General features: G+C 35.8%; 1 protein-coding gene and 1 long non-coding RNA gene across 2 annotated transcripts in view; both read left to right on the top strand.

Moving 5' to 3' along the window:
• Window positions 1–26,602, top strand: part of TCF12 (transcription factor 12) — a 379,017-nt gene that overhangs the window by 223,231 nt on the left and 129,184 nt on the right.
• LOC111560819 lies at window positions 1,392–9,519 on the top strand. The gene is made up of 3 exons (XR_006599204.1): window positions 1,392–5,299; window positions 7,235–7,302; window positions 9,343–9,519. It is a non-coding gene; the product is annotated as an uncharacterized LOC111560819 (long non-coding RNA).

Here is a 26,602-nt window from a genome sequence, read left to right as displayed (position 1 = left end):
ATCAGTATGGATTTGCCTATTCTGGACATTGCATATAAACAGAATCATACAATATGTGGTCTTTTAAGACTGGTTTTTTTCACTCAGCATAATATTTTTAAGGTTCACCCATGTTGCAGCATGTATCAATAATAATTCATTTCTTCTTATGCTGACTGTTCCATTGTATGGATGTACTACATTTTATTTATCCATTCATCAATTGATGGATACTTGTTTCTACTTTTTGGCCATTATGAATAATGTTACTACGAACATTGGCATACAAGTGTTTTGTATGGACATGTTTCAGTTCTCTTAAGAGTGGAATTGCTGAGTAGTGTAGCTATGTATTTAACCATTTAAGGAAATGCCAGACTGCTTTCTAAAGTGGCATGCACCATTTTACAATCCTACAAGCAATTTTTGAGGGTTTCAGTTTCTTCACATCTTACCAACATTTGTCTGTATTTTTTTTTTATTTTAGCCATCCTGGTGGGTGTGAAAACCTCATTGAGGTTTTGATATTTCCCTAATGACTAATGATATTGAGCATCATTTTTTGTGCTTATTGACTGCTTGTATATTTTCTTTGGAGAAATGTCTCTTCAAGACTTGGTACTCTAATCTCTGAAGTAGAAATGGTAATTCTGGCTCTGCTGTATCCTTGAGGATGTTGTAATGGAGCGATGTATGTAATGCCCAGCACAGGGCCTAACACTTAAAAAATATTTATTCAATATTTGTTTCTTCTTTTCCATTTCACCTTCAATTTCACAGATGAAGAAATTGAGGCTTAGAGACAGGGTGCAAATAATTCACCAGAGTTCATTTGGCATTTAGTTGGCCAGTGGTAGATTCAAGTCCAAAGCTTTCTTATTCCTACTAGATTTAACACTGTACTCTTCCCAACAGTTCCTCATTTTGCCCCTGCTGGAAACCTGTCTCCAGTGTGAAATGACTACAATGAGTAGGTAAACTTAATTACATGGTATAGTCTTTTATATCCTTGCTTTTATAAAAGCAAATGTAATTGATTTTTTAAAAACTTTTCAAGGAATTTTTAAAAATTTTTTTTAATGTTTTTATTTATTTTTGAGACAGAGAGAGACAGAGCATAAGCAGGGGAGGGGCAGAGAGAGGGGGAGACACAGAATCCACAGCAGGCTCCAGGCTCTGAACTGTCAGCATAGAGCCCGACAACGGGGCTCAAACTCACGGAGTGTGACATCATGACCTGAGCTGAAGTCGGGCACCCAACTGACTGAGCCACCCAGGTGCCCCAAAAACATTTTGAGGAATTTAATTTAAAAAAAATTCTTTTTTAATGTTTTTTTTTTAAATTTATTTTTGAGACAGAAAGTGACAGAGCGTGAGCAGGGGAGGGGCAGAGAGAGGGGGAGACACGGAATATGAAGCGGGCTCCAGGCTCTGAGCTGTCAGCACAGAGCCTGACACAGGGCTCCAACTCACAAACTGTGAGATCATGACCTGAGCTGAAGTCGGACGCTCAACCGACTGAGCCACCCAGGCGCCATGAGGAATTTAATTTAATCAACCCTCTGTATGGATCAATTTAAAATGTGCTGTACCTAAGTAAATATAAATATAAGGCTCTCTTACACTTCCACCTCTAACAGATTTCCATTTCTAACAGATTTCCATTTCTAACAGATAAAAGGCTCACTTTTGGATAGTGTCTATATGTGACTACCAAATGATATTTCAACTAAAATAGCTGAGGTACTCTGGTTTCCAGATCATGGTGTTATCTTAAAACCAGTCTGTTTTTAAATGTAGTTTAGAATGAACAGGACAGTTGACATTTTCATGAAATATTTTTGGTTTTCACGGATTCTAGGGAAGCAATGTCTGTCAATTGTGTACAGATTGACCAACTTTTTTTTTTTTTTAACTTTGCACAACTAAATCTAGAGAAAGAAAAGCAAGAAATATTTCTAGACAAAAGCAGAAACCTCTACTCTTTTGGTAGATTTTCCTAATTCAAGTTCTCTAAGATGTATTATCAAGGGGGCAGTTGAGTACTTTGACCAACACCTACAATTAATTGTTGGATTCCATAAAGGAGCTCTCAGTTTTCTTGTGAAGTATTATTTTTTTAAACAACAGAGTTGGGATCCGTATTGTTTATGAACTGAGACTAAAACATTAAAGGGATTCCTCCTGATTTCGGTACTCTTCAAGTTAATGTTTTTATTAATATTAAATGATACAAAAATGGACTACATTCTGTGTGCTAGACATATTACTGAGCACTACATGCATTGGTTCAATTAATCTTCACAACAACTCCTTGGGTATATGTATTGCCTGTATTATTATTAATCATCTTTCTCAAATCAAGAATTTGAGGTTTAGAAAGTTGAGGTTAACGAGTCCCCAAATCACAAAATTAGTAAGTCGTAGAACTGGTATTTAAATCAAATACTGTCTGACCCCAGAGCTCTCTAAATACGTTGTATTTACATTGTCTCTAAATAACATTTTGTATTCATAGTGGTTAAAAAGTGAAAGTACAGTTTATTACTTTGCTTTTCAAAGCATTATTGTCAGGCATGTTTTTAATAATATATTTCCTGTGTCTTTGAGGGAAAAGGTTCAAACATAGGTGCTTTCACTTAGGATTGAATTTGGAGTCAAGAAAGAGAAAATGTGTTTTGGTGGTCACCCAGGATATGCCTCGTGGTAACAGCTTTGAATGCTCTTCAGTCCCCTCTGCTGAGGCCAGTTACCACGCTTATCTTCATGTTTTTCTTTTTCTATAAAATGGGTGATTTAAACCACATCATCTTTAGATTCAACAGAGCTATTGCAAGGAAAACTCAGCCTCTATGTGAGTCACTTCAGAAGAGGTTAGCTCAAAGATTATTTGGAAATGTTTTATGCTCCTTTTTAGTTGTTTTATTGTTTAGGGGAAGGAGTGGTAACATACAATTTTGGTATTGTTCTGTTTGGGAAACAAACTTCAACTCAAATATTGACTTTTTTTATCCATACTTCTGTAAACCAAAGGGATGGTTGTCTTTTATATCTTCATTGGAAGGACCTCATATCATCCATTTAAACGACTGCTTGGCCGTTGTAACAATAAGCACAATTTATTATTCTTCCCTGTTAGACTTTTGGACAGGCATATCTGATCCCTATTCATCTGTATCTGGTATCCTGAAAACTACTAGACAGAGCCTTTATAGATGTCAGGCTACAAAGGGAGATCATAAATTAGGAGAATCTTCAAGGTCATCTCTAATCCAGTCAGTCTTCAGATTAATAAATTGAAGTCATCGTTATATCTGATCTGATTAGGGCTACACAACTAATTATTAATAAGAACCTGAGCTAGAGTCATAGTCTGCTGACTTGAATCTTGTATCCTCTTCATTTGCAAAGAAGTTAGGCATGTTTTAAAAAATTTTTTTTAAGTTTATTTGTTTATTTTGAGAGAGAGATTGAGAGCACAAGCGGGGGAGAGGCACAGAAAAGGAGAAACACAATGCCAAGCAGGCTCCACACCATCAGGGCAGAACCTGATGTGCGGCTCAAACTCACAAACTGTGAGAGATATGATCAGAGCTGAGATCAGAGCTTAACCAACTGCACCACCCAGGCACCACTAGGCATACTTTTTAAAGAAAGTGATATGTAGGGACACCTTGGTAGCTGACTTGGTTGAGCGTCCCAACTCTTAGTTTCACTGCAGATCATGATCTCACAGTTTGTGGGTTCAAGCCCCACATTGGGCTCTGTGCTGACAGTGCGGATGGAGTTCACTTGGGATTCTCTCTCTTCCTTTCTCTCTCTCTCTGCCTCTCCCCGCTCGTGTACTCTCTCTCCTCTAAAATAAATAAACATTAAAAAAATTTTCTTCAGTGATAGTAAACCACCAGTGAGATTATCTTACCAGTTATCTCTTTGTGGAATAATAATAATATTTTTTTTTTTTTACTAATCACTAGATTTCTTAAAGGGACCTAAATTATAGTAAGTATATTTTCATAGAATGTATACATTCTTTCTTTTAGACTGTAAAAGATGTAATCACTGTTAGCCTTAAGTGGGCAAAAGCATATTTATATCTATAAATAAGTAAACATCTATATATCTAGACTCCAAATCTGAAATGTAGTTAGATTTTCTGTGTGTTGTCATTGTGCGGGTCAAAATGATAAGAATATAGCATCAAAATTTAATCACCCAAGCCAACTTTTAGTATTGTCAAGGGTCAGTTTAGACTATGCTACATGTCTTGCAGTGGTTTCCACAGGAACCTGGGTGTGATGATTGATGTTCCTAATGGGATTTAAGGACCTGCAAGGTCCCAAACTGCCCTCTGAATTATCAAAGAAATCTGCTGTTTAACAAAACAGATGTATGCCTGACCTTGTTCTACCAAAGATTCGAGTTGACAGGTTTGCTTTTTTAGGATGAAGCATATTTTTCCTGGTGTTTCTATTTAAATTAGGTCATCTCTATATTGTTTATAGTGAATCCGTTATTCAAAATACTGTTACCCAGGATAACCCTGCCCACAACCTCTCTGAAAAGGAGCCAACAGGAGCTCTGTGAGTGCTACCTAGCAGAATTATAGCAGTGTTCGCTGGAAATTGTTCTATGTATCATCTCCTATAATTATGCACTTACAGAGTCACCTCTCAAGCCCTGGAAAAATGTGAGGAAAACAAAGCCAAAGAATATGCATTTAAGTTTTTTATTCATGGTCACTTAATTCTTATTTTCAGGTCAAATTTAGTTAGGTTATTTTAGAAAGATGTGAAGTCTTTTTGTCTTTCATACACAACTACCAACTTCTCTTTTTATTTTCATCTTCCTCTGTCCTTTATCTCTTCAGGCATACTATTGTTTAACAGTTGCTTTGTATAAGATACGAGCCTTGCATGCCAACTTTGATGTGGCAGAATGAATCATGTTGCCATTGATCTCAGCCTGAACAGAACAGCCATCTTCAAATAGGAAGTTTCTAGCTTCAGGTTGTTTCAGCCCCGCATGCCTTGCCTAGCCTGCCGTGTAAAGTCAGTTGCTTCACTCCAAACAGCACTGTATTAATATGCACAACATGACCATTTTCAGTAGAAGGTTATTAGAATGCTAGTTTGTATCCTCTAGTGAATGAAATGATGTGTGATTATGAAGTCATCAGGCATGGACCAGTAAGACTCCAGAGAGCCTGCCCCCTCTGAGGTCCTCAGGGTGCCATTGATTGGTGGCCATGTGTTTGTGCCCGATAGACTGTGAAATGGTGTGTTGCTACACGGCTGTGTTGCACCTGCGCCCCACCGAGGTGATTGATTGGTTTGGTCATGTGGAATGTTCCCATCTGGTCTGCAGTAATGTGGTTTTTTTTTTTTTTCATCTGTGAATAGCAAGTACTGGCTGGATAGTTACAGCAAACAGTTTCAGAGGCTAAATAATCCTTTTCCTCTAAGAACAAATTGGAATTTGAAGGAGTTTGTTTTTGCTTTCCTTGTTTTTATGAAGGTAGTCATTCTCCATGAGGTTCCTACCCCTTCTCTCTGGAATGTTATAGCCCTTTCTCTTTTGACCTGTTTCCACCTCACCTTCCTCATACTAGATTAAAATGTATTTTATGTATTTCTAATTTTTGCAAGTCTAAAGCAAAATTTTTTTTGCTATTTGTTGTTCTGACAGGCCACTTGAGATGGCTTGCAATTTTTTAAAAGATGGTTTCTCTGAGCATAATTGGATTATCAAAGTACTGATGTATTTTAAGCCTTCATTTAACCTCACAAAAGTAGTGGTTTATTTATTGAAAACTACTGATGTTGCAGTTTAAATGTCAAGAAATTATTTATTAGGTTCTTTTTAAAAAAGATTCTATAGTTATATTGGGCGGTCTTGTTTGATATTTCTTAATCTTAGTCCTTTTTCATAATTGATCTATTCATTCCACCTAATGACTAATTACATATCAGAGCACATCATCAGCCACATTCATCATAGTAGAATGTAATAATCAATGACATTTCAACAAAGGAAAAAATAAATATGCAAATAAGGCCTCATTAACATTTGCATGAGTTGTTTGAATAATCACGTTGCTGACAAGGCTGTAATTAACAGAAATTGATGCTGAGTTCAGTATTTGATAGTGTGTTTTCTCAGCGTTTTATTGTTGTCACTGCGGGGGCTGAAATGAAGTTCTGCTCTACTTGTACCTTGACTAGAGTTTGATGTGCTGGGCTGTGCCAGGTACCAGAGGCTTCTGGGAGCCCTCGATTCGTCCGTGACCTACACTTAATGCATATAAAGACACTTTATTTAAATTGCCTTATTTTTTAATGAGGCACTGTTAGTTAGATTTTAGCAATTATGAGACAACTGTAGAAAGAAAACAAACATGAAAATTTAAATCATTCATGATTTTGCTAGAACTCCTTTAAATGAATCAGATACTTTAAGACTTTTAAAATTTAGGTTTGTTCATACCGTGGAAAATTGAAGTCGTTAGATTCAGTTTTTTATTAAATATGGCCCAGTGGATCACTGTCAAGAAGTTGGAGCTTACTGTAATTGAAAATCACTTGCTTCGGAAAAAAATCTAATTATAAAATGTACAGTTTTTTTCTAATAACTCTGCTCCCCCACATTCCTCCTCCTTTTCCTGTACTGTTTCCTGTTTTTGTCATGGATATTAACTGAAATGCACTAAACACAATAAAGCTGTTTATGTCAGTTTTTTGGATGACTGCAAGTGCTGATTATAACAAGTTTAAGGAATTTCCTTTGTTGAATGTGTACCCGTGCCATATGGCTCAACATGGAACATTAACTTGACAGGGATAATGGATTGTGGTATATGGAGACAATTTTGCCTGCAGCTTTACTATAACTCATTCTGGTTGGGGATCACAGGTTTATAGTATGGGATGCAGCAAACATCCAGATGGATTTACTTTACATAAAAGAGTTGCATTTCTTTTTATTTCCTCCCTGTAATTGGAAAAAGAACATTTTTTTAAAGAAGCAAAATATAAAGAAGTAAACAAAGAAGGAAAGACTATTCAGAAACATGGATTCTGTGCAGTCTTTTTGTAAAATGCTGTGGAAACTATTTCGGTATATATAGCACATAAATTCATGGTTTACATAAGCTTATATTATTTATTCTCTTTAGAGTAATGTCTAAAATGAATTTTCCTTTCTTAAGATTGGAAAATTATTTGTATCAGCTTTTTTTTGTATTCCCGTATTTCAGGTTTGAAGACCTGAAGGAGCAAGCAGTGTCATTTCTGAAATAATTTTAGTAATGTCGCCTTCCCTGAGGTGAATTGGATTTGTAAGATTTAAGATAGATAAGATTTTTTTAATGTATCCTGGTTTTGACCTGAAACGTATTACATATAGTAGAGGGTATTATATACAGTAGAAACAAGGTTTCTTGTTGTGTTAAACAGTAGTAAAATTATTAACTGCAGGCTCCTTGTTTTTATATATATATCCTTGTGATACCTACTGTTATTTATTTGGTAAGAATAAGAAAACCAAAAGTCACTTTGGCAAAATGATCAGTGTAACCAAAGGTTAGTTATCTATAGAGAATGTTTAAGTGCATTGTTGTTAAGAACTGACATCTATTTTAGCTCAGAGGGGGAAGAAATTAAGAACATTTTTTTCTTGAAACAGCCTTGAAATCATTTAGATCTTTTTTTTTTTTAATTTAGTTTCCACTCTTTGTTTAGGTAAAATGTAGAATTATGTCATTAATTAAATTATGTGTTCTACATGTTTCTGTCTAAATAAAATCATTGAAATGTAATTTTGAGCTAGAATCTCTTTGATACATTAACTAATGTGCCCTCCCGGAGCACAGCGGGTAAAGAAAGGTGTTTCTTGCACCTACTAAACTCTAGCCCTCAAGTTACTGACATCTTTGAAAGTTTACTTTGAGTCTTTGAGACACATACAGAAGTCAAAGGCTGAGCTTTTTAATCATCTTTGCTCTCTCAGAAAACACTGCAAGTTGGAAGAGATCTAGGCTGTGAGGCCATGTGGAATACCATGCTGGTTTTTTGTTTGTTTTGCTTACTTACTCTCGCAAAAGATTTTCTTTTTTATGAAGTCACAGTGGTCTGTCAGAACCAGGAAGATTTAAACATAAAACAGTAATATAGTCCTGAGATAATTAAGTCACATCTTTTAACAGATCAATAGGTATTTCTTATCTCTGCATTACAAACTTAAAAATGGTTATCAGTTTCTGGCATATTATCTCACACTGTTACATACGTAGAGAAGAAGTATTTGAACTTCCTCTTAAAAAATAGTAAGGGACACGTGGGTGGCTCAGTCAGTTGAGTGTCCAGTTCTTGATTTTGGCTCATTTCATGATCTTGCAGTTCAGGGGATCAAGCCCTACGTTGGGCTCTGCACTGACAGCACGGAGCCTACTTGGGATTCTCTCTCTCCCTTTCTCTCTACCCCTCCCCTGCTCATTCAGTCTCTCTCTCTCTCTCTTTCTCATATATATAAAAAATTAATTAATTAAAGTTTTAAAAAATAGTAAAAAATTCAGGGACACGAAAATAATTTATTGTAGATTTGAGGGATCCCCTTCTTCCATTTTATAGTGTTTTCATAAGTAATATGATACTTAGCATATGTTTATACATATTTTCTAAATGTAATTTACTAAGGATATGTGGATGAATAATGAAACATTATTTTTTTCCACCTTGGTAAAAGTTTGAGGCTTAGATATGAAGGCTTTTTTTTTTTTAATGAAGGGCCTTTATCATATTATTTTGAAAAATAATCTGTAGTCAAAGAAAATATTTAAGTTGCTAATCTAAGTTGTGTGTCTTTTTTTTTTTAATGTTTATTTATTTTTGAGAGAGAGACAGAGCATGAGCAGGGGAGGGGCAGAGAGAGGGAGACACAGAATCTGAAGCAGGTTCCAGGCTCAGAACTGTCAGCACAAAGCCCAACACAGGTTTTAAACTCACGAACCATGAGATCATGACCTGAGCCAAAGTCAGATGCTCAACTGACTGAGCCACCCAGATGCCCCTAAGTTGTGTGTCTTAAAATGCTATTTCTAAAGATATTTTTTTAATTAACTGGGAATATTCGAATATAGAATTTATACATTCCAATCATTGATATTTAGTGGTGATGGCATTGCTTCTGTATAATACACTGGTATTGCAGCTATTGTCTAGATTTAACTTAAAGGGTGCGATAATTGGCAGAAGTCACAGTTCTGAGGAACGCTGCTTTTCTCCAGTGACAGTTAAGTTTTTATCATAAAGAAGATTTGATTTAAAGACTGTTAACCACCATTTCTACTTTTTCTTCTCTTTTCAGCAGCCTATCCTTGGTAGTTCTCTCCTTGATAGCACTTCATCAAAGAGAACAGAGACAGAAAAGAAAAGGAGTTCCAATTTTTTCCATTTTCTTTTTACTTGTTATCATCACTGAATGGCTAAGTATTTCATAAGATTGGACTTTGATGCTTATGTCTTAAATATTGCAGCACTATCAGGGTTGCTGTTTTTCATGCTTTTTCTTTTAACACTGTTTCTCTGCAGTTGGAACTGGTTCTTAGCCCTTAAATCAGATTTTGGAAGGGTCTTAAGCTTGGAATGGGCCTCAACTTAAGTCCTTTTCCCTTAACTACTAACCACTCTTGGCTTAAGAAAATTCTTTGGGAAGTCCGTGCACCTAGGGATTGCTTGAGGAGTCTGCTGCCTCCAGTGGAAATTGAGGCAACTGCGTCTGCTACCCCAGACAGCAAGAAACAGCATAAACAGATCTATTTCATGTCTAAACTATACTGTAAAATAGCAAAACTTTGTGGGAGTTATTCAGGTGTGACTCCCCAGAAGCTGTTCTATAAATTAGTTCTAAGAAAAGGTAGCTGTTTATTTAAGAAATGACTTAACATCAAAGGAATTCTTTAGGATTCAGATAGGGAAGTAGGCAAAAAAAAATGGTATTACAAGAGATCTAACCATATTTATTTGGGTTAAAAGATTTTTTAAAATGACCAAGAATTATTATTATGTGTAAACAAATTATAAGCAATTAAAATAGTTTTTTATATGCATGCTACTAGTTGAAGTATTAGATTACTAAGACTTCTGTTATTAAATGAGCAAAATTCTATATTTAGAATATTGTACCTAATATTTTTTAAATTGGGAAGGTTTTTTATTATTTTTTTTTATTTTAGTTTTAGAGAGCATGTGAGCAGGAGAGAGGGGCACGGGGGGAGAGAGATGGGGGAGAGAGAGTGGGGTGGGGGGGGGGAGGAGGAAGAGGGAGAGAGAGAGAATATCCCAAGCAGGCTCCACGCTGTGCATGGGGCCCAATGCATGGCTCAACCCCATGAGACTGGAATCATGACCTGGCCTGAAATCAAGAGTCGGACACTCAACCAACTGAGCCACCCAGGTGCCCCTCAATTGGTAGTTGTAAATAAGTGAATTTATGATTATATTAACCAACAGCTGAAATTATTTACCCTATTTCAGCTGAGAATTTGAATTCATATCTAAACTTTATACAGAGTTCCATTTGCAAAAAGGACCTTGAAAGTTCCTGTAGCTAAGATCATATTTAGACTGTCCCAAGCACATGAAAATTAGTCTTGGACTGTCTCAATCTTTCTTTCTATCCCTTCCCTCTTTCCCCCTCCTTTCTGGCTACCCTCACTGACAGTATCCTTTTCCTTTTGCTTTGATACTCTCCTCCCTTTGGTATTTACTTACCTTTTGCTCTCATATTTCTTGTTCATATGTACCACAAAGAGGATAATCTTTGATAACCTGTTTTATGGCTATTAATTAATTGCATACACTCAGTTTCAAAAACCAAGACCTAGGGTCCTATCATATGGGTATTTTTGGAAATATTAATAAATATAACTAGATTTCAACACCTGTCTTTGCCCCCCACAGAGTTTAAGAGTATTATCAGTAACTCTGATAATCAGGGGCAGAAGATAGATTCTCAAACCTAGGCATACTTTAGTGAATCTTAGTACTTTTCCCTGAAAAAGTAAGTAGTGTCACTCATGCTAAAGCACTAGACAAAATTTCCATGTACCTAGCCATCATCTTTATATGCAATCATTAAAAAAATCTCTATGTTTGTGCCTTTAAATTAAAACAAACAAGGTAGTGGGCCTGTACTCATAGCTTTGGCCTGTACCCATACAGGAAAGTATTCTTAGTGTCTTAGTTCATCCTAGTTCATTGGAGGTGCTATAACAAAGTACCGCAGACTGGATTAGTTATAAACAATGAACATTTATTTCTCACACTTCTGAAGGCCAGGATATCAGGGTAACAGCTTGGTTGGGTGAAGACCCTCTTCTGGATTATAGGCTTATCATATTTTTGCATGGTGGAAGGGGGCAGGGAGTTATGCTGGGCCTCTTCATAAGGGTATTAATCCCATTCATGAAGGATCTGTCCTTAGGACCTAATCACCTCCCAAAGTCTCCACCTTCTAATACCATCACTTTGGGAATTAGGTTTCAATGTATGAATTTTGGGGAGATTGGCATTCAGACCATAGGGCTTTCCCCAATATTTAGGGGTCACGAATATTAAAGCCTTTGTGGTGATATACTCACAAGTAAAAGTAACAGCATAAAAGCTTTATATATGTTTTTGTTACTTAGGTACCATAATAATGCTTACTATAGGAAATTTAGAAAATATAATAAGCCAAAGAGAGACTGCAAACTTCATTCATCCATAATCCCATCATCCCATCAGTCAGTCTTAACATTTGGAGTAGTGTAGAAGTACTCTTTTCTACAGAAATGTGACAGGTAGTTTGCCATTTAATTACAGTTTATTTCTCAAAATACTAAAAACAAAATTACCATATGATCCAGTAATTCCATTTCTGGGTATATATCCCCCAAAATGAAAGGCAGAGTCTCAGATATTTGTACACCCATCTCATAGCCATATTATTCACACAGTCAAAAGACAAAAGCAATCCAAGTGTCCATCAATGGATGAATGGATAAATAAAGTGTGATATATACATACAATGAATAGACTTAAAAAGAAGAAAATTTGGACACATGCTGCAACATAGATGAACCTTGAGGGCATTATGCTAAGTATCAGACAGTCACCAAAAGACATATATTGTGTAATTCCACTTATAAGTACATTGTGTAATAAAATCCATAGACACCAAAAATAAAATGGTAATTGCTAGGGGTAGTTACTGGAGAATGGAGAATTATTTAATGGTCATAAAATTTTAGTTTTGCAAGATGAAAAAAATTCTGGAGATTGGTTGTATAATAGTGTAAATATACTTACCACTACTGAATTGTATACTTAAAATAGTTGAGATGGTAAATACTATGTTGTATGTATTTTACCACAACTTAAAACACAATTTTATCGAAACAGCAATAAAACATATAAAAGTACATTCAGTCACCAGTCTTCTGAAGTAGAAACAAGGCCTGACATTAGTGGATAGGGCAATATGGGTTTTAGATTACTTTCCTTGCTTAAACCACACCTATAGTTCACCATCTGAAAATCACAGATCGTGAATTACAAATTATATTCAAAGGTATAGGAAAACTTAAACTTTTTTGGAGCAGCTATGTGCATTCCTTTAGACTTTTATGACACCCTGTCCCAGTCTTTTGTAGTTGTCTGGCTACCACATAAATTAGATGATGATTTGGGACCAACTTCTTCATACATTCAACTTAGTTTTATAGAAATGACTACCTTTATTTTGGCATTCATATTTCCTCGGTTTGTGGATTTCATTTAGTTACATAATCACAACAAAAAGTACCATTGGTATAAAATACATTTGGGGATGAATAGAACTAGCTCTTGGTAAGCATATAATTCAATTGGTGGGAGTAGAAATACTGAGAGTATTAAGAGAACAACAGCCTAGGTGGCTTAGTCGGTTAAGCGTCCAACTTTGGCTGAAGTCATGATCTCACAGTTTGTGATTTCAAGCCCCGCATCGGGCTTTATGCTGACAGCTTAGAGCCTGGAGCCTGCTTTGGATTCTGTGTCTCCTCCTTCTGCTCCTCCCTGCTTGGTCGCTCGCTCTCTTTCTCTCTCTCTCAAAAATAAACATAAAAAAATTTTTTTTAATGAAAAAGAGAACAGCCTATCAGCCATGAGCACTCACTATGTTTTAGAGACCAATCACTATGTTTTCTAGAGCGAATGGAAGTGTATTGGTTTAATCTGGAGGATTAATTTATCTAGCATATTTCTAATATTTTTCATAGATGAGAACGTAGTTAAATCAATCTTGTTTTTGAAGTACTAACCATAAATATGACTTTGAAGGACTCTAGGGTAATCTGTCATGTAGTGTATCATATAATTTCTTCCTCACCTATTACCAGCCTATAATTGTTGGTAAACAATTCCATATGGAACATCTTTTATGTTTTAAGTTTGTCATAACTTGGTTATAACCTTAGAATAAATTTCTAATAATTGAGAAGTTGCCTAGTCAAAAGTTGTGAGATTTTTGGATGGTTCTCTGAGGCACATAAAATTATTCATTATTTTCTCTCGAAACCCAGTATTGGGGACAGCCCAGTGCTCAACAGTATGCATTGAGTCATAAGTAGATATATGTTGAATACACACAGTGCTATTTTCCTTTAGACCCTAGCATGTCATCTTATTTTAGATAGACATGTTGACTCACACACTCTGTTCATTTCCTCTTTTATAATTGCTTTGGATGGTCTCTTACTTATGCAGTGCTATTTGCTTCTCTCAGCCCCTCTCCTTTCTCACTCTTTCCAACTTTTATCTATGTGTTCTATGAAATGTTCTGTAACAGTTCTCATCTACCCAGCTTTCTCTTTTCCAACTCCTTTTTTGAAACTGAGTTAATCAGCAGTGCTAAGTGCTAAGAAAATAACTGAGCATAACTGAGCCCCACCTTCATGGAACTTATACTCCCATGTTAAATGTATTGTGCCATGTGTTTGTCTTGTTTCATCAGCTAGGTTGTAGGTAAATGTGTTCGGCCCATAAAAAGTATTCATCATTTGTCCAACCATTCTAGATGGACTAAAGAGAAGATTGTGCCAAGGAGTATGGATATTAATACAAGGATATTCTTTTACTAATATCACATGGCTGGGTTATGGATTATCAGCATAAGAAGGGACCTTAAAAGGTTCATAATCCAAAAGCCCATCAGTATTTTAATATTAATAGATTGTGCTAAATGCCAGGCATTGTGCCAAGGACTAGGGGAATGGAACAAGATTGATAAAGTCTCTGTATTAATAGAACTAATGCCTAGTAATAAAGCCTTCCATAACTTAGGGTTTGTTGATTACAGAATACCATGTAATTATAATAGAAAACCTGTATTAAGCATGTATTTGTGACAGACACGAAGTAAGCTTTTTGTGTTTATCAGTGCATTAAGGTCACACTACAATTCTATGCAATAGACACACCTGTTTTTGTTTTACATATGAGGAAAATGGGGTAACTTGCACAGGATTGACAGTCTACATTGCAAACCCAGGTCTGTCTAATTCCACAGCGTGTGCTTTCATTTTTTGTTTTATTAAGTTTATTTATTTATTTTGAGAGAGAGAGAAAGCTCTGGGGGAGTAGGGGCTGTGGCAGAGAGAGAGAGGGAGACAGAGAATCCCAAGCAGGCTCTGCACTGTCAACACAGAGCCCAATGTGGGGCTCGATCTTATGAACCATGAGATCATGACCTGACCCAAAGTTAGATGCTTAACCGACTAAGCCACCCAGATGCCCCATACATGAATTTTAACTAGTATATCATGACTTCTGACTCCAAGTCCAGTACTCTTTTTTTTACTTTTTTGCCTGCCTTTACATCTCCATCAAAGTGTTGTCTAAAATGTGCTTTTAATGTCTTCAATAATGTAGTACTTACTTTATCCCTAAAGTAGCTATCTAATTCTTGGATATGTTTGTTAGAAAGATCTGGTTTATGGTATACTTAAAAAACAAATTGTGTCTCTCTAGAATTGTCCTGTTTTGGCCCTAGATATGTTCTTCGGGTCACACCAAACTACATCAGCCTTTCAGATATTTAGAGCAAGCTATCACCTTTTCTTCTCCAGAACATTTTCTCCACTCAGATTCCATTATTTCAAATGTCCTTACTGTCCAGTCACTGTGCACAAGTTTTAGATTGCTTGGAGTTTTCTTACTGTGAACTCTGCAATTGCTGCATTATCTCCAAATGTAGAGAAAAGACAACAACACTCTCCAACTAAAGTGATAGAAGCAGGTTCACCATTTCCCACTCCCTTTTTCTTAGAGACCCTCCATTTATTTAGCAATTGTTTTAGTAGAAACATCTGATACAACTTCCTTTTATACTGTACAGGCCTTCTAATTCTGGACTCAAATGTCAGAAATCAATCCATGTAGGTTTATCTCTTTTAATTTGCAAGGGTTTCAGAGAGTAGGTAAGAATAGGAAGATTGATAGGTTATGGAAAGGTTTGGAAAGGATTTAGGAACTTTTGGCAGAGAATCTTAAAGGGAAGAAGGGCAAACCAGAGGAATAGTTGGGGTGTTTAGTAGCTTGAAGGAGGGAGGACACAGGCCTCATCTGGCTTGGTTTTGTGCAACAGCCCTTTTGGAAGCCAGTGGTCACAACAAACGGAGGAGAAATAAGAGCTTCTGTGCAAGAGGACAGCCACACAACAACTGGAAACTGGTTATATACAGGGGAATTGATTAAACAATAAATTAGGGATAAGGAGACTTCTCGCTGTTGAAGGAAGTTATAAATAAGGAAAGAAATGAAACTAGAAGGAATCCTATAGTATTGGAAGGGAAATGGAGACATTTATGTGAACTCATAATTTTTAGTATATATAGTAAGAGAAATATAGATATAAATGTGTGTTGTATATATGTGTATATGTGTACATAATGCAGCTCTGTCTGCTAAGAGGGCCCAGAAGTAGAAAAACCCAGTGGCCATCTCTGAAATCCAGAATTTGTTTTCTAAATACTATTCTCTGCTAAAAGAAACCAGGGTTTCTTGGAGAAATGACTGATTCTAAAACCAGAGCAGAGAGAGTACAAGATGAGCCTAGAACATCTTGTTGTACTGGAAAGTAATGACTTACTCAAAGAATGATGAGATCTTGTTAGAAGGTTATGGAAGCCAGTTTGAAATCTGGGACAATTTTAACAATATAAATAATGATAGTAATGGATAATAGCCCACTGAATAAGATAGGAAGCCATGAGTCCATGCTGATATGAATAAATTGAAAGTTTTGTGAAGAATGGGATTTTTATGTCATTTCAAAGAATCTTCCCACAAAAATGCCTATTAATTACAATGGGAAAAAGTAACTTTTCAGTTGAGAAACTTTGGCTGACACCACCTTAATTAAGTAGTCAAAGTGGACATCATCAGTAATGGGATCATTTGGTTCATGTGCCACCTGATAGGTTGCATTGGCAAAGAACACAGCATCACTTCTGTGATATTCCTGCCAAAGATGCATGACCTGAAACTAATCCTGAGGAAATATCAGACAAAACAAATTCAGAATGAGTGACAGTCTGGCCTACAATATCAAGGACATGAGAAAGGCAAGAAAGTTAAAAAAAAAAACAGACATCTAAAGACAGTCATGATTCTGAACTTAATCATGTTTGGCAAAACTCAAATGGGAACCAAAGATTAAAAGATAGTAATTTGTAAATGTTAATTTGATGATTCTGATGCAGGTATTGTAGTTAATTGCACAGTACACAGTAGGACTTACTAAAGTAATGATGGATGGATGGTGGGGCATCATGTCTACAACTTACTCTTAAAAGTGGTTTAAGAGGGAGAAAATTCCTTTTACTGTGCTTATACCTTTCTGGTAAGCTTTGTGCTTTTTTTTTTTTTTTTCTCCTCAAATTTAAAAGAAAAGAACAAAAATTTAGCTTGGTACCTGAATGTGGAGAGCTTGGAATGTCAGGATTAAAAAATGGGTTTTGTATTCCATGCATCAGGAAACTTTTATCAGTCTTGAACAGTGGAATGTAATGATGAAAGTGCTCTTGGTATAGCAGTTAATCATCAATCTGTGGGTAGATGGGATTAAAGAGAGACAAAGGCAGGGATGTCAGTTGGGAAATTGCTTAGGTGTTCATCCGTAGGAGCCTGAACTGAGAATGGTGGTGGTTGAGGATGGGAAGAAAGTGGTGGATCTGAAGCACATCCTAAGGTTATCTTTTGGGATTTGTTTACTCTTAAAATGGAAGTGACAGAAAGGAAATAAATGTTACTTAGTTACAAATAGGCTCAAATTCTGGACCAGAATAATCAATATTAATATTCTTGAACTTATTTGAAAATAATTTGATGAACCATTACTGTTTTAATATAATACTTATTCTTTAAATAAGTAGTACTAGTAACTACATGAATTATTGAGAGTTTTTATACTATTTTATCCTTTGCTCTCCTGTATTTGTGTTCACAGTGGCTATTTTGTGGTGATGATTGGGTAAATAACCTAACTTCTTCATGCATATGTTAAGTACTTTACATCCATGAATTTTTTTAAAGGTTAAAGTTTATAAGGAATATATTATGTACATTTAAAAAGTACCTTCCTCCTTCATCAAATATAACACATTTATTGTAGAAATCAAAATATAAGTGAGCTAAAAGAAAAACTATTTTAATACTGTTACCAAAGATAAATCATTCTTTACTCCTTAGCATTCAAAAATATTGAAACTAAAAATCAGAGATTAACTTGATCCAGCATCCCAGTACTAAGTAGTGAAGCAGAATTGGAACCCAGATCTGTTTGATTTTAACAGATCTTTAACAGTTCTTCCATTTTGGTTATCTTCCTCAATTGTGTAACTAGGTATTTGCTAAGTATCTCCTGATTGGCTAGGAGGATAATGAGTTTTTATTGACACATGAACATGTTGTATATTCTAAAAGCTTGTATGCCAGTCGTTTGGAACTTGTGTATCTTTTCCCATAAATACAGTGTTAGAAGTAATATGAGTAGGTATTCAGACTGGTCTGTAAGAAAGTGAAACAGGAGGTAACTGAACTTGTTTCCAGAAAGCGGGTTGTTGTATAGTACAAAGAACAAAAGGGATACCTAGAAGAAAGTTCTCTTCCAAAATATGCTTTACTGGGGCAGGCAAAAATATATGCCTATTTCCTCAGTATAATATATCTTTGGAATCTTTCCACCTTCATGTCTGCAAAGCCCCCTTTCCTTTCAGAGTCCTTTACTCCAAGTTTCCATAAGTCCAGTGCTACTATGCTGCTTTAGTCTTCAGCTGTAAGGTTCTTTCCCCCAGAGCACTCTGTCCAGTTATCTCTATCCTCCAGTGGCTTACTATATCTTCAACATACTGACTTCAGCTACTATTAAAAGAAAAACAATCTAATTAAGCTCATTTATATTAATAAATGATTTTGATCTCAGTGATTTTGAGTTACCTCATTTATAAAATGGGAGAAGTAACACTAGCTTATCAGGGCTGTGGTGTCAAAGGAGATAATGCATAGTTTGTAAATGTAGGTTGTAGTATGTAAAACTGTACATGTACTAGGCATCATTGATAATGAGTGATGGACCTAAAATTCTCATATAATTATTTGCATTTTGAAAAGTTTCTTGATCCCTACATTAAACTCTTAACTGGCAGGGTTCTAGTTTTTACTTAAAAAAAAAAAAGTCTGTGGGAAAACTGAGTTGCAGTAGAGGAGCCACTTAGTTAAGCAGGCCATCCTCGCTCGGGTTATATACTCCGAGTTGCCTTCTAAAGTTGTTCCTGATTGAATCCACCTGGTCTCTAGTCAGTCAACCTCTCCTTCCTCCGCCTCTTCCTCTCCCTCTCCCCTCCTCCTCCCCACCCCAACTCTGGCCCCCAGCCCCCATGGTAGTTAGAGATGGGGAGACAAGGACTTTAGAGTGGTGTCTCTCAAGCTTTAATGCTTATAAGAATCACCTGGGGATCTTGCTACAATGCAAGTTCTAATTCAGATCATCTGGGACAAGAACCGAGATTCTGATTTTTTTACAAACTTAAAATGCCCAGGCCTCTAGCATGAGAATTATGTTTTGAGTGAAGTTAAAACATGGATGATGTTTTTCTGTATGTAACTTAGAGAATATGTAACTTAGATAATTTCTAAAAGTATATGTAACTTAGAGAATTGCTCAACGTGTTACTACAAATACCTTTTAAATTTTCATATTAATTTCCTGCATTTAGTACAGACTGTTTGCTTTATGAGTAAAGGCTCACTAGTTATTCCAAGGTGATAATGAAGATGCTAGTATAGAGTGCTTATAGATGAGAACGACTACTAGAGGAAAATGTAATTGATAGTGGTGAGTTTTTAAAACTCATTTTTAAACTTTTAAACTCATTTTTAAAACTTTTTCAACCTCTTTTACTAATAGTAAATTAAATGTTAAATTTAAAATAAAAATAACTACTGAGTCTTCCCAAGTTTATTACATTTTCCTCATATTGCAGATTATGCATGTTAAAGTGGCTGATATTGAATAACCAGTGTAGTTTTATATTTTAATAAATTAGGATTTTTGTCTACAGAGAACTGTTAAGTTATCAAGCCTTGTTTATTTCTATCATACAAAAATTATTCAAATCCATACTATAGAACTTTAAGGAAGTTAATACTGGATTTAGTCAAGGCAGAAATACCAAGACACAAGGGGGCACTGTTTTACCATAATCCAACTGAATTTAAGTTTTTTTTGTTTACTGTGAATGCCCCCAAATTCTGTCTTCTTTGTAGTTATCATGAAAGCTTAAACGCGTATGTTTAACTATATGTTATATCTAAAGCTGTAACACTTAAACCAACTAAGCTTTCAGAGTTCACAAGTCAGATGTGTTCTTAGCAAAATTCAGGAATTTTTCATCATGTATGGCATGAGTTTGGAAAGACTGGGTGATTTGAAGATTAGAGATTGTGTAACACATTTAGTTGTTAGTGTTTAGGTCTGTGGTAAGGGGGAAATCACTGTAAAAACAATTCAGTTGCTTTGGAGAAATATAGTGCCTCTATTCTGCAGAAAGCGTTGGGATAAAGATTGAACTGTTAAAAACTGCAGCTGCATTTGCCATCAAATACCAAGTTGGTGCTGATGAATGTTTTGTTTTTATTGTCATGGAAACTTGGAGCCAGAGAATGGATATTCTATTCATCTGGGAAAATAGTGGTTCCTTGCATAAAACATAAGGACCTTCCAAAGCAGTTCCTAAAATAGATATAGGCTGAATATAATTCAGAAAAGTTGAGGAAGTAAATGTGGAATAAATGCAGTCATCTCTGGATCACTTCTGTTCTTAATACTGAGAATATAACTGTATTTTCAGTTATTAAGCTATCTGCTGGTAGGAAGTTGAATTCTAGTGAACGTGGTATTTAACATCAATGTTATAGTTACCCAACCCTTGACAAGCTGTCTATATACGTTTTACTTGATCTTAAGATATTTACTGGGATCTCTAAATTTATACCCTATTAAACAATTGCTTCTTATCCCTGAATTTTTATTTTCATGCATGCTATTTACCTATTATAATCTTCCATTCAGAACATTTTAAGGCATTCTAGTGACAGGGGTGGGGGAATGGGAGCTTTACCCAAAATAAACTCTGACTGAAACACAAAGATGATTGTATGGTCTGAAAAAAAAAAAAAAAAAAAAGAAAATATAAAAATTTTAAAATACAGAGATTTAAGTAAATCCTTATGCATATTTTATAAAGTCATGAATGGAAAGAGACATTATAGAAACAAAATACAAAGGAATTTTGGGTTCAATTATAGCAAAATAAAATATGGGAAATGATAGTAAAAAACAGGTAAAGTGGCAGTACAAATTACGATAGAATTTCTTTTTTTTTTTTTTTTTAAAGCTTATTTTTGAGAGAGAGAGACAGAGCATGAGCAGGGGAGGGGCAAAGAGAGAGGGAGACACAGAATCTGAAGCATGCTCCAGGCTCTGAACTGTCAGCACAGAGCCTGATGTGGGGCTTGAACTTACGAACCGTGAGATCATGACCTGAGCTGAAGTCGGACGTTCAAGTGACTGAGCCATCCAGGTGTCCCTAAGATAGAATTTCTAAAGTTTATATGAAGAAAGGGGAAATTTTTGAGTTATGATGGTTTTACTAAAGGTTACTCAGCTAAGTTATATATGGAAGGGAAACAAGACAAGTTTTTATGACTTCATAAAAGATGAGAGAGAAGAAAGGATTAGAATGGACCATTTTAGATAGGATAGTTAGGGCTTCTCTGAGGAAGTAACATTTGAGCAGAGACCTGAATACTTTAGCATAAGAACTTTTCATGTAGAGAGGCTAGCAGGCCTGGCTGGCAGCCTTCAGTAGAATTAAAACTTGGAATGTTTAAAGAAAATAATAAAATTTCAAGTTTATGAACAAAGTTGAAGAAAACAAGAGTGTTGTAATAGACTTTTAAAGCAATACAGTTAACTAGAACATGACCAGTTTTCTCACATGGGACAGGTCCAGGATCAGAGCCTAAATCAAAGTTTAGGTTGCCAGGATATAGGAATTTCTCAGAGGAAGAATGGGATTGTTTCAAAATTAAAATTTTAAGTGTTTTACTGTTATTTAGTATTGTTTTTCAGAATATTTTTATAAAATCATTGTTGAATATAGTCTGATGTAGGGAAGAAGAAGTAATCCAGAAAAAAAATGTGTCCAAAAAACCGCTATAAATATGATTTAATTTTACAGAGAAAATACTCTTAACTAGTAACCTCTAAGAGAATTAGTTTAATAACAGCAGTTTTCATAAATACGTTTAATGTTATATGGTATCTAGAGCATATATTATGTATTTATGTGTGTATTTATCATATCGTGTACAATAGGACTGAAAACTGAAGATTTGCACAACAAAAATACCTGATACTGAATTTAGAGAACTAGTCAAGATGCCAAAGAGAAGTAGAGGAGAAATGGCAAACTGGACATTGTATTCCATAACTGAAATGATGAGAAAGAACTGGAAAATTGCCAGCTTTTTAACCTTTTAGAAATAACAGTGTGTGTAGTTAGAGCAGGAGATCATATTCCTAGAGCAGCTTGTTCCAAATTCAAGTATGTCAGCAAACATAGCGGAATTCAAAGTATTTTAGAAATAAAACATCAGAGGTTTACATATAAGAGAACCTCTTTACAATGTCATAAAAACAAAAATAGTTTTTGACAGAGTTTTTTAGATTTTCCGAAAGTTTGTCAAACCCATTTTCTATTATGGTAAAGTTTAGTTGAGCAGGATATATTTAATTTAGAAGACCTCCACCATGTAAAAAGAATAACAAATTTGGAATCTGTTTTGTTATTTATCTTCTACCATATGCACTTTTCTGAGCAGTTTAATAATAGGAAAGTCTATTTATTGGAGTCAAGGTTTGCTGTGTTCTAGCTTTCTGGTTTTTAAAAAAAATGGGTTTGCAAGAGAAGGACTGGGAGAATGTCTTGTTTTTGGTTTTGTTTTTTGATGTTTTTGTGGGCGGGGCTGGTGGAAGAATTTTCAAGAGTTGTAAAAAGTTCAGGAATTTTCATATTAGTCCTGATTAAATGTTAGTTCTGAGACATTGGACAGTAGATGTTTCATGAAAGAAAGGAAATAAATGAGGTGAATTCCACAATTCTCCAACTGGCTGGTAGGCCACAGCAATGGGGAGTGGAAATCAAACAGAATTCAGGGAAGCCTCATTTGGTCAAAATTGCAGGGCAAAAAGGAGGGATCATAGAGAAAGATCATAGAGAAAGAACTCGAGATCTGCAGAACAAAGTCTTCAAGTCTTTGACTAAATACTTATTTGTGTATGCTTGAATCACTTGAAAGGAAAATGCTGAACAATTCCCGAAACTCACACAAAGCTAGGAGTAGTCCTCCTTCCAGCCAACGAAAGTGCAAAGATCTCATAATAAATGGCATTGTGTAGAGTCCTCAGTAGGGTATTATGTTGGTGAGTCTACGTTAGCTCTGGGCTGAAGGCTGTTCTGGACCTGCCTTAACAAAGCTTAAAGACAACCTTGGAAAAGGACCAAACTTGATTCCAAGCAACTTAACTGCTTACAAGAACAAAGTCCAATATTCTTTAAAGGAATACAACAAAATGTAGCACCCCCAAAACGTGAACTTCATAATGTCAAATTACCAAACATGAAAAAAAGCAGGAAACTATATAACCAAGAATAAAATTCATCAGTAGAAACAGTAGAGCAGGAAATTACAGAGATGGTGGAATTAACAAGCAAGGGTATTAAAATGGCTGACGTAAATACACTCCATAGCTCAGAAATGTAGAGAAAAACATGAATATGGAAATTAGAATGAGTAGAGTTAAAAAATACAGTACCTGAAATGAAAAATACACTGGATGGGATTAACAGAAGATTATTCACCACTGAAGAAAAGATCAGTGAATTTGCAGACCTGGAAACAAACTCTCCTAAATGAAGATCACAGGACATCTAGCTTTTACATAGGGTGTGGAAAGCTGCAAAAAAATGTCATTTCCATGCTTAATGATGAGAAAGGAAAAGCCTGAAAGCTATAAAATTCTCTTTTGAATCCATGAGAGAACTGAAATTGCAAGGCAGTCATGTGACCTGAATTCAGAGGAGCAGTGAAACATATAAACTGTATTGCCTGTGGCAAACCACGGGAGAATAAGGTGTCATACCAGTCACAACACAAACAGGTAAGAAGAATCATCTAAAATTTTAAAGTTAAACAGAAGGCCAGTTGTAGACTAGCAGCATATCAGTTTGAAATAGCTAGGGGAAGCTAACAAAAGAACAGTTCAAAAGGGATTTCACACTCACCTCAGGCTTTTTCCCTCAGACCTGTACTGCATACTCACAAGGATTTGGGGTAGAGCAGGAGACTGAAGAGCATTCATTCTGTTGATGTTGTAGGCATGCAGGAGCTGATCAGCTGTCATTGTGGGAAAAGGAGAAAAGCATACCAACATCCCCAAACCCTAAGTACTGAGAGACCTCTAAGCTGCTTTAAGAAGAGGCAGCAAAAAGCCTCTTGCCCAAAGGACACAGGCTAAGACACATTGATTGGGGAGAAGAGGAAACTCATCTTAGACCTGAGATCTTATGCGCATACCAAGTATAGGTCTCCTGCCTGTTAGACAGTAGTGAAAACTCCAACCCAAGGTCATCTTTAGATGTAAAGCAGAGTTTCACTCTTAGAGGGAAGAAGAGATGAGGGATAGGAAAGCAACAGCAGTCTACCACTATGGGAGAGGCAAAAGCATGGAGAGACACACACTCTGGGGCACAGGTTTTATAGGATCTGTTGAAAGCTGAGGATGAAATATTAACTGAGAAAAGTCCTACAGCACCCCAGCCATGTGCTAAGCACTAGGCAAAAGCAGCCAATCATTAGAGGGAGTTGAAGCCTCTGATCAACTGAAGGTAACCACACAACAATCATATTCAGCTAGACTCCTGATTAATTTGACTGGCTTTTCCACACCAAAGGCCTTAAACAAGAAGAGGCATGCTTATTTCCAGACCTAAACACTGTTTAGTTCATTCTTTGCTCTTCTATACACAGTGGTCTTGCATTCAGTCAAAATTACAAGATTTGCACATAAGCAAAGTGAAGAAAGGTCAAAAGGCAAAATAATCAGCAAAACCAGGCTGAAAGATGATGCACGTTGGAACTATCAGACAAGGATTTTGAAGTAACTCTGATTAACGTAGTAAAGGATATGGTGGAAAAGGTGTACAACATGCACAAGCAGGGGATTTTTAGCAAATAAATGGAAATAATAAGGATTTAATTGAAATACTAGAAATAAAAGACATACTAAGGTGAAGAATTCCTTTAGGATCATCAGTAGACTATAAGCCCAACTGAAGCACAAAGAGTGATAAAAGACAGAATTATGGGACAATGACAGCCTAATACATGTGTGATTGAAGTCTCAGATGTAGAGGAAGAGAGAAAAGTTAATAGATCCAGGATTAAAAAAAACAAAACACACACACATGCCTAGAATTATCGTATTCAAAGTGCTGAAAACCAGCAATAAAGAAAAAATCGTGAAGGCAGCCAGAGGCAGAAAAACATATATATATATATAGTCAGCAATAAAAATAAACTACAGCAGACACCTCATTAAAATCTTTGCAGTCAAGAAGAGGATAGAGTAACATCTCTAAAGTATTATTTATTAAAATTGTAAAAAGTAGGGTACCTGGTTGGCTCAGTCAGTGGAGCATCCAACTCTTGATCCTTGGGGTCATGTTGGTGTAGAGATTACTTTAAAAAAAGAAAAACTGTCAATCAAGAATTACATATTAATTGAAGATACTTTTTTTTAATGAGGGCAAAGACTTTTTCAGATACACAAAAATCCCCAGCAGACTTGAGGTACAGTAACTAAAATAGAATTGTTTGGGCAGAGGGAATGTGACACTATACAGAAACTTGGATGTGCATCAGGACTCAGCAGAATTTTTCTGTAAAGGGCCAGAAACTCTGTAAGTCAGACAAATCTCTGTCACAACTACTTAACTCCACCATTATAGTCCCAAAGCAGCCATAGATGATACATAATAAATGGATGTGATTGTGTTCCAATAAAACTTTATTTACAAAAACAGGAAGCAGGCCAACTTTGGTTCAGAGTATGCCAACTGCTCATCTATAAAAGGAAATGAGAGCTTCAGAATTGGTAAAAATGAAAGTAAGTGTAAAAAACACTTTTCTTTATTTTCAAAATTTACTTTTATTTTTATTTATTTTTTCAATATTTTTATTTATTTTTGAGCACGAGAGAGAGAATGAGTGAGGGAGAAGCAGAAAGAGAGGGAGACACAGGATCTAAAGCAGGCTCCAGGCTCTGAGTTGTCAGCCCAAAGCCCAATGCAGGGCTTGAACTCAAAAATCACGAGATCGTGACCTGAGCCAAAGTCAGACACTCAACCAACTGAGCCACCTAGGTGCCCCTATTTTTATTTTCTTTTATTTTTTTTAGAGAGAGTGAGTGAGTGGGGTAGAGGGAGAGAGAGAGAGAGAAAGAGAGAGAGAGAATGTTAAGCAGGCTTCCTGCTCAGCACAGAGCCCGATGTGGGGCTCAGTCCCATGACCTTGGGTTAAATGCTCAAAATCAAGAGTTAGATGCTCAACCAGTGGAGCCATCCAGGAGGCCCATGTTTTCTTATTTTTAATTACACTATAAAATAATAAAATTTCTAAGCAAAAATAGTATTACTGTACGTGGGGTATATAAATAAGTAAAAGTAAACTGTGTGACAACATTAACCCAAAGGATGGAGGGGAGGATAGCGGAAGTATACTATTGAAAGATTCTTACACTCTTACATAATTACTTAAAGGTAGATCATATTAATTAAAGATAGATTTTGTAAATTGAGGGCAAACTCTACTAATATAAATAAAAGCCAGTAGGAAAGACTAACTGGAATACTCAATTCAAAAGCAGGCTGAAAAAGAAATAACACATGAGACAAATAGAAAACAACTAACAAAATGGTAGA

This window comes from Felis catus, chromosome B3, assembly GCF_018350175.1.
Source record: "Felis catus isolate Fca126 chromosome B3, F.catus_Fca126_mat1.0, whole genome shotgun sequence".
NCBI classification, from domain to species: domain Eukaryota; kingdom Metazoa; phylum Chordata; class Mammalia; order Carnivora; family Felidae; genus Felis; species Felis catus.
Note: the sequence above shows the minus strand (reverse complement) of the source record. Positions and strands in the feature narration are given on the sequence as shown.